Here is a 17,899-nt window from a genome sequence, read left to right on the forward strand (position 1 = left end):
TTAAGGTAACTAATCAGATGATTTTGAGATAGGGAGACTATTCTGGATTATACAGATGGGCTCAATGTAATCACAAGGGTCCTTATAAGTGGAGGAAGGAAGAAGAAGAGAAAGAACCAGATAGATGGTAGTGAAAAGGGCTCAGCAGGACCTTGCTGGCTTTGAAAATGGAGGAATGTGACCACGAGTCAAGAAATGTGGATGGCCTCTAGAATCTGGAATAAGCAAGAAAATATATTCTTTCCTACAGCCTCCAGAAGGAACTAGGTTCTGCAAGTACCTTGAATTTAGCCCACTGAGACCCACTTTGGACTTTTGTATTGTTTTAAGCCACTAAGTTTCTGCGTTATAGAACAAAGCAGCAGTGGGAAACTAATACATAAGAAATCAATGTTCCAATGCTCAAGGACATTCTTAAGTCTATGCCAGAGAAGAGGTATGTAGAGATTTTTATCAAAAAGAAGGAAGAGTTGGGATGAGGGGATCCTAACAATGGTGGAATCAAATGAAATCATCCTTATAAAGGAGGAGAGCTACCCTTAGTGGGAAAATACTGAGAACGAGCCTGAAACATATGCATCGGAGCACTGGGTACTAGAGAATTTAAAAAAACAAAACAAAACAAAACAGAGAGTTTTAAGTACATGGGACTACAAGCAGCAGTTTGAGAGAAGCCACTGCTTTTGGGAAGGAGGGGATGATTTGGAGAGAGGAGATGTTTCTTGGATGCTTGGTAGTAAATGGAAAGAAGAAAGCAAGCTGTACAAATAAAGGATACTACATAAATAAAAGACAATCATAAAATCAGAAGACACACCAGCTCTTATTCCCATCCAAATGAAAGCAACCTTTGATTAAGGGACCGTTATTAAAGAAGCTGACTTCACCCTAGCCATATAAGAGATATTTTGAACTAGGAAATTTGATGAGCCATCTAAACCTATTACTTCTGCCTATTTAAACCAGTTATTGCAGGTCAGGAAAATATAAGACATTGAAAAACGAATAGAAAATGGAATCTAATAGATGAGAAGAAAACCAGAAAAAATTCTTCCCCCAAACCAATCATGAAGCACAGGAAGGATATGTAACACATTATTACCCCAAGCTGAATTGACTATCCTTAAACAAGTAGATATGAAAATCTTCCTCAAATCAAAAATTCAAAATCTCAGAATTGAAGTGGACAGAAGATCCAAGAAGAGACGAAATTTGTATTGCATAAACTCAAAAAGCATATGAAAGAAGAGACAAAATATTCTCAGAAATGAAGATAAAATGCAAGGTGCTTAAGGAGAATAGATTCAACTGAAAATACAGTAAGAGGAGTAAGGAAATGGAAAGAAAATAGCCAAGAAAATCATAACAAAATAGAAGGTTGGAGTGCTGAAAGAAAAAGTAATAGATCTAGAAGATAGGCAAAGAAGACCCAAAATTTCTATAACTGGGGTTTCTGAGAATTAAAACAAGACCGTGGAACTGAACAAATATTTGAAATTATAATCAAAACTTTCTAGGAGGAAACACCTAAACCCATATATTGAAAAGACTGATTATATATTTGGGAAAATTGACCCAGAAGAGTCAGCTCTGGCTCAAAGTCTTTAACAGCACATTTTAAAATACAGGCCTCTAGGCAAAAAGGCAAAGTCACTTGAACAAGGAAAAATTCAGGGCATCAGAATTCTCAATAGCAAAATACAGAGAAAGACGATAGTGGAGCACTCTTTTCAAGGACTTAAGGAATAAAGTGTTAGTGAAGGATTTTATATCAAGACAACTTGTACTTAAAAATCAAGGCTAAAGGAAAACAGTTTTTTTTTTCTTTTTCTATCTTTATTTTTCTTTCCAAATTTTTATTTAAATTCTGGTTAGTTAATGTATAGTGTAAGGGAAAACAGTTTTAAACATGCAACAACTTAGGAAATAGTGCATTAATGAGTACTTTCTGAGGAATCTTAATAGAAGATGAACTTCATTCAAGCAAGCTATGACTAGGGTAAGTTTGGCACATTGGCAAGCATTAAATATATCTAATTGTAGACTTCAGATTTTAAAAATATAGAGCAAAATCTAAAGCCAAAAAAAAAAAAAAAGGATGTAGGAGACTATTATGTAAATTTTATACATTTTTACAAAGAAGCAACAGCATAACTAAAACATGGCAAAAGAGGGGGAAAAAGATAAAATTAAAGAAAAAAGGCTCGATAATTGACCCATAGGTAATCTGAGAGTCAGAGGATATGTTTAAAGGTGAAAAACCAAATAGTAGGAGCATAGGGGAGGAAAAAGATGAAAAGGGCATTCATTATATGATGGTAGCTACAAGAACAAAAACTGAAAACCTCTTAAATGCCAAAGGAAACATCAAAAAGAAAAGAGAGAAAAATATATAAAGAAAAGTGAATAACACAAACCATATACTACTTTTTATGTAGAAAGAAGGGAAAATTGAGAAAATCGAAATAAAAGTAGGTTAAGTAACTTCTTAGTCCAAACAGATACAGTGAAAATATGTTTATTAGTGTCATTTGTACTAGAGAGAGTTTAGATATAATCTAAGTTTTCAACAAGGGAGAAATTGATCTGCAAATTATAATAAATTGGTTTAGAAGGCTATTCTGTGATAATTATAAAATACAGGGAAATATATAGACATTCCAAATATACATAATAATAAAAAATTATGTACATCCTCAGGAAGTCAACTATGTCTGAACATTGGATAAAGGCAGGAAGGGAACAAGAAAATGAAAATGCTTTGTTTTGTTGAAAATGTAAGATTTTGTAAAGTCTGTTTTATTTTTCACTTTTTATTGTGATGATATGATCATGTTACAATATATCATATAACAATCGTCACTACATTCTGTCTCTGGACTCCACGGCTTAATTCCATTTCTGTTATAGAAAATTGCTTATCAATTTTAATTTTAATTGTATGCTTTCCCAGTTTTTCCATTAGATAGTAAGCTTCCTGAGGGCATCTCTAGCACTAGTATAATGCACACAGTAAGTACTCATTTACTATGCAGTGAATGATAGTTAATAGTAATCTGAGGTATGGAATAGTAGAAGGAACGAATCCCCCTAAAATGAAGGAGTTAATGACCACAATGTCCTAATCCAATCAAAGGTCCATTTCTTGTGTAGTACTATAAAATATTTTTTAACCTGTCGTGTATTGGTCGGGGGAGGGGGTTAACAATGGGAGAGAACTAAAGCAGCAAAGGAGAAGAGAAGAATCTTAGTATGCATTTGTTTATGAACGATTTGAATGAAATTGGTTTGGCTTCTCAACTTTCAGAGCTTGATAACGGTTCCACTAGCCACAAATTTGGCAACTAAAAACAAAATGGATCTTGCTTCCATCAGCAACACAGAAAACCCTGTTCATGAGTCTGTGTGAATGACCTCAATTAAGCCAGGCTGTGAAATGTAGTATCTATGGAAAATAGGGTAAAGGGACATGTTTTCTATCCACTGCTTTATATTTTATCTTTGGGTCAAATTAGCTCCTCCAAAATGCTGTGTCCTTGGGCTGTGTTAGCTTAGGAACTCACCAAGAGATCTGACTGAAGCCCAGTGTTACAGAGGTTCGAATATGCTGATTTTGAGAACTGTTGTCTGAAAACAACATTAATGTTACTGAGGAAAACCCCGTGTTTGTTTCAGAACTCTAAGCTCTGTGAGACCAGGAACTCTTGTTTGCCTTTGTGTCCCGAGAACTTCAGCGTCTGGCCTGATGACAGATGTATAGGACATTCAGTAGTGTTGAATAAATTGTAAATTTTTTGGCAGCCACATTTTTCTTTAGCTCATTATCTTTTATTTAAAATTTCATATGAGAAATTTTACCTTTGAGACATTGGTGCTTTCCTTTTTCTGATATAGATGTTAGGAAAATTAGCTTCCTCTTTCTCTTCTTCCTCTCTTCCCTCCCCCTGTTGTCCTCTTCCTCTTCCTCTCTTCCTTTACCTTCCCCTTCTTCTTTGTGATGCCTCAGCTATTAGGTATTTGGAAACCAAAAACATTTGTAGCCAGTTATAATGCAGTTGTAGAAATTCTAATGGTCCTTTTTATTTTCATATTTTCCTCCTATTTTTTTTTCCCCCAGGGCCCTACTTAAGTCCATAGCTCTGGATTAAAACCAACATGATTTGAAGGCTGATCTCTCCACCTAGCTTCTCTTAGCCTCGTTCCTCATTTGTAAAATGGGCATACCCGCCCTCCCTCCCTGGACCTCTGAGAAGATTAAATAATCAAAGAGCTATACAATAGGCCTTGATCAATAAATCCTTGTTTCCATCTTTTTTTATTATCTCAAAACATTTTTTGGAAAGCAACGGGATTTAAACAAGTCTTTTTTTTTTTTTTAAGATTTTATTTATTTATTCGACAGAGATAGAGACAGCCAGCGAGAGAGGGAACACAAGCAGGAGGAGTGGGAGAGGAAGAAGCAGGCTCATAGCAGAGGAGCCTGATGTGGGGCTCGATCCCATAACACCAGGATCACGCCCTGAGCCGAAGGCAGATGCTTAACCGCTGTGCCACCCAGGCGCCCCAAGGGATATAAACAAGTCTTAAAATACCTGATTGTTGAGGGCTCGCAGGTTGCATGGCACCGTACCAAATGTGTGTTGTGTGTTTGGGAGATGGGGACGATGATGGAGGTTGTGCTGTCTACCTTCACGTACTTCCAGGCGTGCTGCGGAGTGAGTGAGGTGACTTTATTTTCGGTGAAATGAGATTCACTGTTCCATGAGACAGTGCTAGGAGGAATTGTGATTTTTTTTTTTTTTTTACTGTGGTCCAGAGAACATGAAGTAAACAAAGGTTTCCTGGCTACAGTTTGGCATTGTGAGATATTTGTAGGCTTTTGCATCTCAGCAGTGCTCTGTCATCCCACTTCCTGTGTACAACTTCTGCCACTTAGCAGGAGCTCTCCCCCTCTGCCAGACCAACACAGGAAACAGAAGACTCCTCTCTGGGCATGGACCGTGGATGTGGTATGTGTGAATGGCCGAAAGGATGGAAGGGAGTCTGAGCCAAGTAACAAATAGGCACTGGTCCATGGAATACCGCTGAGGTAAACAATGAACAAATGGATATGTAATATATAGGTGATGCTAATGGAAAAAGCACAAGGCTACTCCCATGAATTGGGAGGGAGACACGTACCAGTGTAGCCTAGGGACTCCCCAAGAAAGCTCTCTGTAACCACTTATTCCCTGCTTATTATGCACTTTTTTTTTTTTTTTTAGGTGTGGAAATATATAAACTTGCAAGTTATGAATGGTATGTGTCTTGCCTGCACTTTTGGACTTTCATAGTACTGCCATTTGGTGTTTGCGTGTCTCTCCTCCAGTGAATTATGAGTTCCAGGAGGGCACTGTCTATGTTCTACTTAAGTTTGAGTCCCAGAGATCAGTACAGGGCCAGGGACATAGTAGGTGCTTAATAAATCATTGATGAATAAAATCTTGCTCTCTTGGAGCTCACAGTCCAGGGAATGAAGTAAACCAGTCGCTTTTGGACAATCTTTGGTGAAAAGCTGTTTTTTTCCTGTTTGTTTTTAAATTTTCCAATCTCTTATAGGCTGATATTTTGAAAAATAATTTTGAAGAAAATAAAAAAAAAAAGCACAAGGCCTAACTTTTATCATTAGATTCTACAGACATAAACTTCCTCTGTCAAATTGCTAAACAAGTTTCAACGCATTTTTTCTTTTTCTCATTGCAGACTGGTAACAGTTTGCAGACTGGCAGCAGCCCATGAACCACATGTACCACTGAAATATATACAAATACACAAATAATGTGCAGGTGTTGTTTAAATACTACTGAGTGAAATAAAGCCCAGCAGTGGAAGAGAGAATGATGGAATTGGAAGGTGGTGGTGCTGCTTTTGAAGGAAGGCAGAGGAGCTTCTCTGATGATCTGAGGTTTGAGCAGAGAATGGGACAAAGTAGGAGTGTGAGCCTTGCAGATACCAGAGGAGAGTTTCAGGGAAAGAAAACTATATGAGCAAAGGCTTTGAGCCAAGATTCATGCTGTCTTCTAGGAGTGGGGGGCATGTGAAAGGTGGGTCAGATTACTACAGCCTACTAGATCATGAAAAGAACTTCAGATTTTTTTAAATTCAAATTTTAGTTATTGAATGAACATACAGTGCAGTATTGGTTTCTGGAGTAGAATTCAGTGATTCTTCACTTATATACAACACCCAGCACTCATCACAAGTGCCTTCTTTAATTTCCATCACCCATCTAGCCCATCCTCCACCCACCTCCCTCCATCAACCTTCAGTTTGTTTTTGATCATTGAGAGCCTTATGGTTTGTTTCCCTCTCTCCTTTTTTTCTTTTTCCCCTTCCCATATGTTCATCTGTTTTTTTTCTTAAATTCCACATGAGCGAGATCATACGGACTGTCTTATTTCACTTAGCAAAATATACTCTGGTTCCATTCATGTTCTTACAAATGGCAAGATTTCATTTTTTGATGGCTGAGTAATATTCCATTATAGACCACATCTTTATCCATTCATCAGTCGATGGACATTTGGGCTCTCTCCATAGTTTGGCTATTGTTGATAATGCTGTTATAAATGTTGGGGTGCATGTACCCCTTTGAATCTGTATTTTTGTATCCTTTGGGTAAATACCTAGTAGTGAAATTGCTGGATTGTAGGGTAGCTTTATTAGTAACTTTTTGAGGAACCTCCATACTGAAGAACTTTGCATTTTATTTTAAGTCTTTGGAGGGTTTTGAGCAAAGAAGTGACATGAATTACAAACATGGCCATACTGGCTACTTGTTGGGAAATAGATTATAAGAGGGAAAGTTAGAAGGCTCTTATAATAATCTATAGGACAAATGATGGTGGCTTGGCTAGGGAGGTAGCCGTGGAGATGGTAAGAAGTGGTTGCCGTGTGAATTGACCTTGAAGGTAGAAGCTGATGGACTGGATACAGAGCATGAGGAAAAGAGAGTGTCAAGGCTGACTCCAAGAATGTTGGTCAGGGCAAATGGCCAAATGGTACTGCCATTTATGGAGATTAGGTATTCTGACAGTGCAGCAGGTTTTGTAGTTGGGGCATGGGTAAGAATCATTCTGGACATGTTAAATGTGGGATATCTATTTGACATACAAATAAATTGTTGAATGGGCAGTTGAATGTATAATATCGAAGTTCAAGAAAAGAGCTCAAACTGGAGATGTAAAATTGGAAGTCATCAGTACATAGATGGAATTTAGAACCATGGGACTGAATGAGATCATGTTGGAAGCGAGCGCAGATAGAGAAGTAAATAGGTCTGATACTTAACTCCGTGGGCTCTTCCGCATTTAAGAGAGCTGAAAGATGAGGAGTAGAGGAGAATGAGGAGTGGCCACATGAGGATAAGGTCACAACCTTAACTTTGCAGTTTACTCAACAAGTAGATATTAAGTCTAAGTCTTATGTTCAGTGATGCTCTGTAACAGAAATAATCATTTGGAAAGCTTTCCATGCCTACAAATTGGTTGAAATTTCAGAAAAAAATATTTTCATGCTTAAAGGAATAAACTCTCCACTGTGTTTCAATCCCAGCTACGCAGAGTCATTTACTGTTTAGGAGTATCAGATAACTGAATGGCTGCTTTCAAATTTTACCTTTAAAAGACATGTTAGAGTATACAAAATATTTTCCTATAAACTGTCTCCCTTGAGCTTTACAACAAGCCTCCTAGGTAAGCAGAGCATTTCTTTCAATCTTCATTTTATTGATAGAGAAACTAAGGGAGCAGATGATGAAGCTAGTCAGTAGTGACCCTGGGTCTAGGTCCTCAACTTTTTTCCCCTGTGCCCAGGGCTTTTTCCTCAATACCATCCTCCCTCCCACAGAAATGTTACTATACTCTGTGGCTGCTGGAGAGTCTGTAGCCTTTAGGCCCAATCAGGATCTATAGTGTTGTTTCTTTGGGAAAATACATTTCAATTTATAAGCACTTGAAATTTATAAACAGTTGGATTCTAGCCTGGTGGTAAGTTAGAGACAGCCTCTGTTTCTCTGTGTTAGCACAGCACCTCACTTTCCAAAAAAAGGGCCGTTTGTAGGAAACATGTTAATTTCTTTTCTCTCCCAGCCCAGTTCTTCCTCCAGGAAACCCCTTTTCAGTCACTGGCAGCAACAAAACTAGAAACATCTGTCATTTAAGGTTATACCTTTTTTATCTCCAGCATCTCATGAGTTACCAAATCCAGCCCATTCTACCTCCGACAGGCCTCCAGCTGTCCCCTCCTCTGTGCCAGTGCCCTGGTTTCAGTGCCTCCCCCCCATCTCTTACCTGGGAGACCGCAGTAGCCTTCTCACTGGCCTGTCTGCCACCTGGCTTCCTGCCTCTAATCTACTTTCCACAATCCAGCCAAAGGGCTTTCTAAATGCAAATCTAGTCCTATTAAAAACTGACCTTATTTAAAAGCCTCTAGTGCTTCCAATTGCTCTTGGGATAAGCTCCAAGCTCTTTAGAACGGCATACCAGGACCTTCGGAATTTGCACATGGAATACAAAAATGAAAAAATGCAGTCCCATCTTCTGAGCTCACAGTTTGATTAGGGAGGCCAGTGCATACACAAATAATTTTAATGTGCTACAAAAAATCTTCTCATAGTTATGCACAAATAAAAACAACTATAATGAAGTGTGATATTTGTAATACTTCTGTTACCACGTAGGACGTAGCACTGCAGCAGGGACGTGTGGCTTGTTAGGAGAGCAGTCTCTGGAGTCATCTGTGTACTTCGTTTACCCACTCTGTGCAGCAAAATTTAACACCTGATATCTGGCAGGTTCCAATCAGAGCAGACTTAGCTTACCTCACACCACACCTAGATGGGTTCTTTCATTCGGGACTTTGAAGAAGAACAAAAGGACTTGTGGAAAATGTCTTCTGGTGGAGAATCATGTATGTTTTACTCCACGGTCCTGCTCCAGTGTAATTCTGAATACTATTTTGTGGTGCTCTGATGTTCGTCTCCAGTTCCCCTTTATGGAAGGACTCTAAGCCAGTGGGACAAAAAAAATATGTCTTTGCTGTTTGCATTGTTGGAGTTCTGCGTTTCCTCTCCTGTCTGTCATTCCAGACGGAGATGCCCCTTCCTCATGGCAGCATTCTTAACTAAATATTTTCAGAGTTCTTAGATTTTGCTTATGCATTTGTTTAAAGGAAGTTGTTTTTTGAAATCAGTTCGTTTTTGTGTTTCTGTTCTTTGTATCTTACAAAGCCCTTACCCAGTGTCTCTGGGAATGATCATGGCGCTGTAATACTGGATTGTGTGCTTTAAGTCACTCTATATGAGCAAGTAGATTCCTGTTCAGACTATGAGCTGAAAAAGGCACCCCCCGTGTACAGTACACCTGGCAGTACCTAAAGCGACCTCATGACATTTCTGCAGGACAGGTGTGCCTGGTGGTGCAGTGAAGCATCTGACTCTTGATTTTGGCTCAGGTCATGATCTCAGGGTCCTGGGATCGAACCCGGTATCAGGCTCCATGCTCAGCGTGAAGTCTGCCTGTGATTCTCCCTCTCTCTCTCTCTACCCCTCCCACTCATGCTGTCTCTCTCTCTCTCTCTCTCTAAAATAAATCTTTAAAAAAAACCCAACCATTTCTGCAGGACAGTGGTATCTCATGGAAATTAATCCTTAATCTAGCATTTCCTGCTGTCCGTTCCTTAGAACATGTATGCTGAGAAATGCCCAACGAAAGAAAGGCTTACACTCTACTCACCCTGGAAAACTCTGCACATTATATCTGATCTAAGGTGCAGAGAACATCTTAGAGATATCAGTAAATGAAGCAGTGAAGAAACATGTTTAACTCAATGTTTACCAAACTTACTTGACCACAGAACTCTTTCCATGTTACACCCATTAATAATCATTAGAAAAATGATGGCATACTCACTTCGGGTTAACTGCCAATAGCACTTGTCACTTATAATTTATTTTTTCAACATTTTATTATACAGGTTTTTGAAATTACAGAAGAATTGAAAGCAATGTAAAGCAAAAGCAAATATCCCTAGCTTCTAGATTTTACAATTAACATTTTGCTATATCTGCTTTATCTATTAGTTGTTTAGACTGGGGTGCCTCAACGATTATTAATCTAATTTGTCTTTATTTCATCAGTACTTAACAGAGAACCAGGCACCTATTGGTAACCAATAGATGTTTGTCCAATAAATGAATGAATGAATGAATGAATGAATGAATGAATGAATGCATTTTTTTATTCCCTCAGATATCTTCTTAGGACATCCTGGACACTGAGCTTCAAAGGACATCAAAGACTAGACAGAGTGTCCCATGGCCTTTCTACTTCTGTCCCATGGCACAGATCCTGAGATAGGCCTTCTCTTGGGATAGGTGGAACCCTGCAGCTTGCCCACTGTGAGCTGACGAGCTACTGCCCAGGGTCTCCAAGCTCACTGCTGGATGTATAGTTCATTTCAAGAGGAGGCAGCTTTTGCCAGGCCAGTGAGCTCGGATGAGTGAACTCAAGGCCGGTCTGTCAAGTCTTGTCCACATATTGGATTCTCCTCCTTTTACAGGTTTCTTGCTTTTGTGAGATCTTGGTGTCTTCTTGATTTCCAAGCCGTTTAATTTCCATTCTGATTTTATCTGCCCTCACCTTTCATTCCTGGAAACCTGATCCTTGGTTTGTCTGACGATCCACCTTCTTCATTTGTAACTGCAGATGGAGAACAGTTATTTAATAGGCCTTTTGTCCTTTTATCCCCGAGTGTCTGGTTACCTAACCGCAGGTCCTAAGAAAGCAACTGTCCTTCTTCTTTTATTTCTTTTCTGTTTTTGTGTGAACAAAACCAACATCGACAAAATCTTTATTTCCCTCAATTTTTAACTTTGCTGCACTTTGAACTTTGCTTCCAATGAACTCCATTCTAACTTTTCTAAGATTATTTATCTTGACACCTGTTCTTCTCTCTTCCTTCTCTTTTTTTCCCTCCTATTCTGTTCTTTTCCCATCCCTTTTGATTTTCTTTCTCTGATAGAAAAGAAGTCAATGCTGTATAAGTGTAGAAGACACAGGATTGAGGCTTTAAGCAAATCAGTAAAGTATATTGAATGAGCCTTCGGTAGTCGGGCTAAGGCCTCCCATTTATTTTTTCAAGCATAGTTTCCAGTGACCAGTTTCCAAGCATGGCCCAGGTTCCCCATAGCCTGTGTTTGCCATGTCAGTTCCTCTGTTTGGGTACTGCTTCTGTTTCATTCTGTTTTATTCCTGTCAAAATAGGACTCTTGCTTCAAAATTCCATTATAAAACCTCCCTCCAGTATGAAGCCTTCCTTGATTTTCATCAGTATAGAAACTCACCTCTTTCTCTTTGAGCATCCTCAGTACTTAGTTCTGACCTGTCATTTGACACATATTCAGTCTCATGTCTACAAATGATGTAAGTACATTGTATTCTACAAAAGTTTTAAAAAACATAGTGAAATGATTCATTACTTTAAAAAATAAAGTACATATGCTGAGTGATATACAATTCAAATATAGAAGGAACAAATATTGGAAATAAGTCTTTCCTACTCCAGGTACACTGGACAGGGGTTTCCAATCTCTTTTGTATCTTTCTAGATATTTTCTGTGTACTTTTAAAATACATGCGGTAGCGTATTATATGCACTGTTTTGTACTTTACCTTTTAAACTTAACACTTTATGTATTGAAGCTCATTCTTTATCGATTGTGGTGCCTCCTCCTTTTTAATGACAGTGTTTTACAGTGTTCCACTGTGGATATTTAGAATGTTTCCATTGCATTTGGTGAACACCTATATTTTATTTTTAGGATAAACTCTGGCAGGTGGAAGTGCAAGATCAAAGCGTATGTGTATTTTTTCACTTCATTGGTTTTATTGACGTAAAGTTTATAGTGAAATGCAAATATATTAAGTGTACAATTTGATAAGTTCTGATAAATATATATACCCATGTTACCACTCTAATCAGAATATTGAGCATTTCCATCACCTCAAAGTTCCTTTTTGCCTTTTTTAGTCAATCTTTATGTCCCTAGTATTATGTCCCTGTCTTATTTCTAACCATAGATGAGTTTTGTCTATTGAACTTCAAATAAGTGGAATCATGCCATATGCACACTTCTGCTCACTGGATAGTATTCAGTTTTATGAATATATCACAACTTTACCGATTTTCTTATTTATGGACATTTCAGTCATCTACAATTTGAGAATATTATGAATAAAGCTGCTAAGAACATTCTTGCAAATTTTTTTAGTGGGTATATGTTTTCACTTCTCTTGGGTAAACATATAGAGTAGAACTTCTAGGTCACAGGCTAGATGTATGTTTAACTTTGTTATAAACTGCCAGAAAGTTCCTACATTCCCATCAGCAATGTATAAGAGTTCAGGTTTTTCCACATTTTCACCAATGTTTGGTGTTGTCATTTTAAATATTATTTACTTGAATGAGTATGAAATGGTATCTCACTGTGGTTTTAAATTGAATTTCGTTGATAGCTAATGGTGTTGAGTACATTTTGATGTGTTTATTGGCACATATATTTCTATATTTCTATTTTTGTGAACTGTCCTGGTTTTTTGCCATATAAAGAATTTGGAAAGTTTATCTTTTTGCTATTGATTTGTGTGCTTTAAAAATATATATATTCTAGACTCAAGTGTCTTGTCAGATATATGTTTTGTGAATATTTCTCCCAGTCAGTGGCTTGTCTTTTTATTTTCTTATCAATGTTTTTTGAAAAGCAGATGATTTTATTTTTGTGGAATTTAGTCTATCAATATTTTTTCTTTTATGATTATAATAGGTTGTGTTCTTACTAAGAAATATTTTCATACCCCAAGTGTACCATAATATTACCCCATGTTTTCTTCTAGATATCTTATAGTTTGGCTTTACGTTTAGGTCTGTGATCCATCTAAAATTAATTTTTGTATATGGTGTGAGTGCTTTTTACTTCCATATCTTTTTTTTAAGGTTTTTAATTCCAGTTAGTTGATACACAGTGTAATATTAGTTTCAGCTGTACAATATAGTAATTCAACACTTCCGTATGTCACCCAGCGCTCATCACAAAGCCCTCCTTAATCCCCAACACCTATTTCACCCATCCTCCCCCCATCTCCCCTCTGGTAACCATCAGTTTTTTTTCTGTATAGTTAAGAGTCTGTTTCTTGGTTTGCCTCTTTCTCTCTTTTTTCCCCCCATGCTTGTTTGTTTTGTTTCCTAAATACTCCATGTGCATGAAATCATACGGTATTTGTCAATGGGATGTTATTCAGCCATAAAAAAAGAATGAAATCTTGCTATTTGCAATGATGTGGATGGAGCTAGAGAGTATTATGCTAAGTGAAATATCCCTGTATCTTTTTACAGTTGTTCAGCATCATTTGTTGAAAAGACATTCTTTCCTCATTGAAATGTATTGGCATCATTGTTGAAATCAATTGGCCATTTAAAAGTGGGTCTATATCTGGGTGCTCTGCTCCATTTCTTTTTAACTCTCTTTATGCCAATAATATACTCTCTTGATTGTAATTCCCCAATTTAATTCCTTATCTTCAAAGATGTCTTGGCTAGTCTAGCTTTGTCTTTGCTTTTCCACATAGATTTTGGAATTTTAAAAAACCCACTGCATTAAATTTATGCATCAGTTTAGGGAGGAGTAACATGTCAACAATGTTGGGTTTTCTAATCCATTGACATGGTAAATCTATTCATTTATTAGGTCTTCATTAATTTCTCTCAGCAATGTTTAGCAGTTTTCAGTTTAGAAGTTTGTTCCGCAGTATTGTGTTTTTTAAACAAGATCTTTTTAATATATATTTTCAAATTGTCTGTGTGCTGAATACCTACCAACAAAATAGGAGAGTTTCCCTATTTTCCCATCACCTGAAAAATAAAAGATTTTTAGAAGAGGTTTGGTTTTTGCCAGTTGAATGCTATCACATTTTAGTTTTGCATTTTTTTTTTACTGTGAATTTGAGCATCTTTTCATATGTCTGAAAGTTCGGTGTTTCCTTTATTGTGAGCATGTTCATGTTCTTTGCCAACTTTTATATTAGGCTGTAGGTAATTTTCTTCTTGATTTTCAGAAGCTCTCTTTATATGTGTGAAAATATAGCCCTTGTGTGTGTTATTTATTCCTCTCCCATTTTTTTCTCTTAACCTTAATTTTTATTTACTATACATAAAAATTTGAAAGATATAGCAATGTTTAATGATTCCTGGGTTTCATATTATACTGAGAATATCTCTAAGATTATTTTTAAAATTCTGTTGTCTTTGTGGAATTTTGTGGTTTCATTTTTTAGAGTTAAGCCTTTATCCATCTGTAATTTCTTTGTGGTAGGGATCCTTGTAAAATATTTATGTGGACAGATCTTTTTTTCTCTAGAAGGTACTCATTTATTGAATTAATCTGTCATATCTCCACATGACCATATCATCATATACTAAATTCCTGTACGTATTTTTTCTTTTTCTAAACTCTTGATTCAGGCACAAATACCACACTAATTAAATCATACTGGTTTAAAATATGTTCTGATACCTCTTGGGGTAGCTCTCCCACATTACTTTTGCTTCTCAGAATTTTGTTTTGTTATAGTTTTACATATTTATTTTGCCACAAGTAATTTAGAATTTGTCTCATTCTAAAATAAAAGTGCTGTTGATACTTTATTAACATCAGGTAAAATGCGGGGAGCCAGAGTGGCTCAGTTGGTTAAGCGGCTGACTCTTGATTTGGCTTTCATCACGATTTCTGGGATTGAGCCCTGCATCAGGGTCCACACTCAGTGGGGAGTCGGCTTGAGGATTTTCTCTTTCTCTCTCCCCCTCTCCCGCTTGTATACTCTCGGTCTCTCTCTTTCTCTTTAAGATAAACAAATAAATCTTTAAAAAAACATTTAAAAAAAGATCAGGTCAAATTTATAGATGTTTAGAAAAAAATAGATATCATCACACTATTGTGTCTTCCTATTTAAGAACAAGGTACTCCTTCCATTTAATTACAGCCTTCTGGATTCTTCGGTAAGTCTTAAAGTTACCTAAGTTTTAGATCTATCTCGTTAGGTTTATTGCTAAGTATTTTGTGTCTGTGGTTATTTTTTGCTATTGTAAATAGGATCTTTTCTTCTCTTAAAATATGATAATAATGTTGTATTTATACAATTGATACAATTGATAGCATTCTGTAACCCTTGTCTTATTTCATCTTTGATAGGAATCCTTTTATTGTTTTACTTATAAATTTGATGGTTGCTCTCTCTTGCTGTCTTTTGCTCTCTCCCCCTTCTTTCTCTCTCCCTCTCTCTCACACACACACGTCTTTTTTAATTTTTAAATTTAATTTTAATTTAAATATTTTTAGCATGTTTTATCAAGTTATTTATTAAATGAGTCTTTTTTTGAGTTCTTTTTTTATTGAAGTATAGTTGACACACAATGTTACATTAGTTCCAGATGTACAAATAGTCATTTGACAACTCTATATATTATGCTATGATCACCAAAAGTGAGTACCATCTGTCACCATAGAGTGCTATTACAATGCTATTGACTTTTAAAAAAATTTTTTATTATGTTAGTCACCATACAGTACACCCTAAGTACACACATCATGTCTTGTAAGTATGAACTGATTTATATTTTAGTAAAAGTTTTTAAAAATTAGAATAGGTGTTGAATTTGATTAGTTGCCTTTTTAGCATCAGCGGAGATGATCATGTGATTTTCCCTTCTTTAATATTTTAATATGATGAGTTATATTTCCTAATATTGGACTGTCTTTGTTGTTTTGGTTGTGGTGTATTTCCCATGTATGTGCTTCTGAATTCTGTTTGCTTATACTTTAGGTTTTTTTCTCTCTTTCTTTCTTTCTTTCTTTCTTTCTTTCTTTCTTTCTTTCTTTCTTTCTTTTTTATTTGTCAGAGAGAGAGAGAGCAGGCAGGGGGAGCAGCAGGCAGAGGGAGAAGCAGCTTCCCCACTGAGCAGAGAGCCCAATGCAGAACTCGATCCCAGGACCTGGGATCGTGACCTGAGCCGAAGACAGACGCTTAACCGATTGAGCCACCCAGGTGTCCCTATTAAAGGATTTTCCTTAAAGACTCATCCGTTGGGGTTATCATTGTCAGATTTGATATTAATATTTTCTGACTTCATAAGAAATAATTTGGAAGTGCGTATATTTTCTTTACTCTGGAACAGTTTAAAGAGTATTCGAGATAGATATTTTTCAAATGTTAGGTGGGACTCAAGTGAGAGATTTAACCTGACCCTCTCTAGGGTGAGTATTCTTTGACAACTTTGTCTGTGTCTCCTGTGAGAATTTATTTGTTTTGATTTTCTAATTTGTAATTTTCATTTACCTGGAAAGTCATCCTATCATTCAGGTTTTCAAGTTAATTTGTATAGTTAAGCAAAATAGTCTCTTATAATCTTTAAATTCTTCTATATGTAGTCATTTCCCCATTCTAATTTCCCATTTATATACTTGTGCATCTCCCAACCCTGTTTTTAAAAACTAAATTAACCAACAGCTTGTCTTTCTTCATGACTTTATTAATATGTAATTAGTGCACCATACAACATACCCATTTAAAGTATACGGTCAAATAGTTTTTAGTGTATGCAGAAAGTTGTGTAGCCATCTATTTCATCATCTCAGAAAGAAATCATATATTCCTTAACCTGACTTCCCATTTCTCCCCAACCTCCTCCACTTCCTGGCCCTAGGTAACAAGTAATCTACTTTTGTTCTCTATAAATTTGCCCATTCTTGACATTTCATATAAATGGTATGCAGCATATGATCTTTTGTGACTGGCTTCTTTCAGTTAGCATCAGATTTTCAACTTTTAACCATCTTGTACCTGCATCAGTACATTCTTATTGCCAAGTAATATTCATTTTATGGATATGCTACATATTATCTGTTCGTCAGCTGATGGACATTTGTGTTGGTTCCACTGGTTGCTATTATGAGTAATGGTACTATGAACGTTTGTGTATGTCTTTTTATGGACATATGTTTTCATTTCTCTAGGGTAGATACCTAGGAGGAGAATGGCTCAATCATATGTAACTCTGTGTTTAACATCTTGAGAAACTGCTAAACTGGCTTCCAAAGTGGCTGCACCATTTAAAATTCTCATAAGCAATGTATGAGGGTCTCAGTTTCTCCACATACTTGTCAACACTTGCTTGTGTCTCTCTTTTTTATTATAGCCATCCTAGTGAGTGTGAAGTGATATCTCATTATGGTTCTAATTTGTATTTCCCTATAATGTCTAATGATGCTGTGTTCATTAGTCATTTGTATATATTCTTCAGAGAAATGTCTATCCAGATCCTTTGCCCATTTTTATTTGAGTTATTTGTCTATCATTAAGTTTTAAGATTATTATATATGAGTGTGTATGTATGTGTATTATTAAGTTATAAGGTAACATATGTGAATATATATGAATATGTAATTGACACATAGCATCTTCTCTGTATATGGTGTATAGATGTATTTTGTGTTTTAGTTTTAGGTATTTTTCTACTTAATATATGACTTTATCCTATTTATATAATAGCTTTAATAGTTTAGTCTTAATTTTGCAATAAAATTTTGCAACATGCAATATTTTTAATTGATTCTTTTTAAAAATCTTTTTTTCAAATCTGTTTTTTAAATAATTGTTTAAATAATTGTATACTATACTCAATTATCTATTTCTTAAGGACACTGTGTATTAAGCAATGATGAAAGTAGCATTCTTCATTTTCTCTTACCCTTATTCACTTTTCTTTTTTGGTTCTTCTGGTGTTTTAAAATGTATACATCTATCTGTAT

This window comes from Ursus maritimus, unplaced genomic scaffold (assembly GCF_017311325.1).
Source record: "Ursus maritimus isolate PB19 unplaced genomic scaffold, ASM1731132v1 scaffold_17, whole genome shotgun sequence".
Taxonomy (NCBI): domain Eukaryota; kingdom Metazoa; phylum Chordata; class Mammalia; order Carnivora; family Ursidae; genus Ursus; species Ursus maritimus.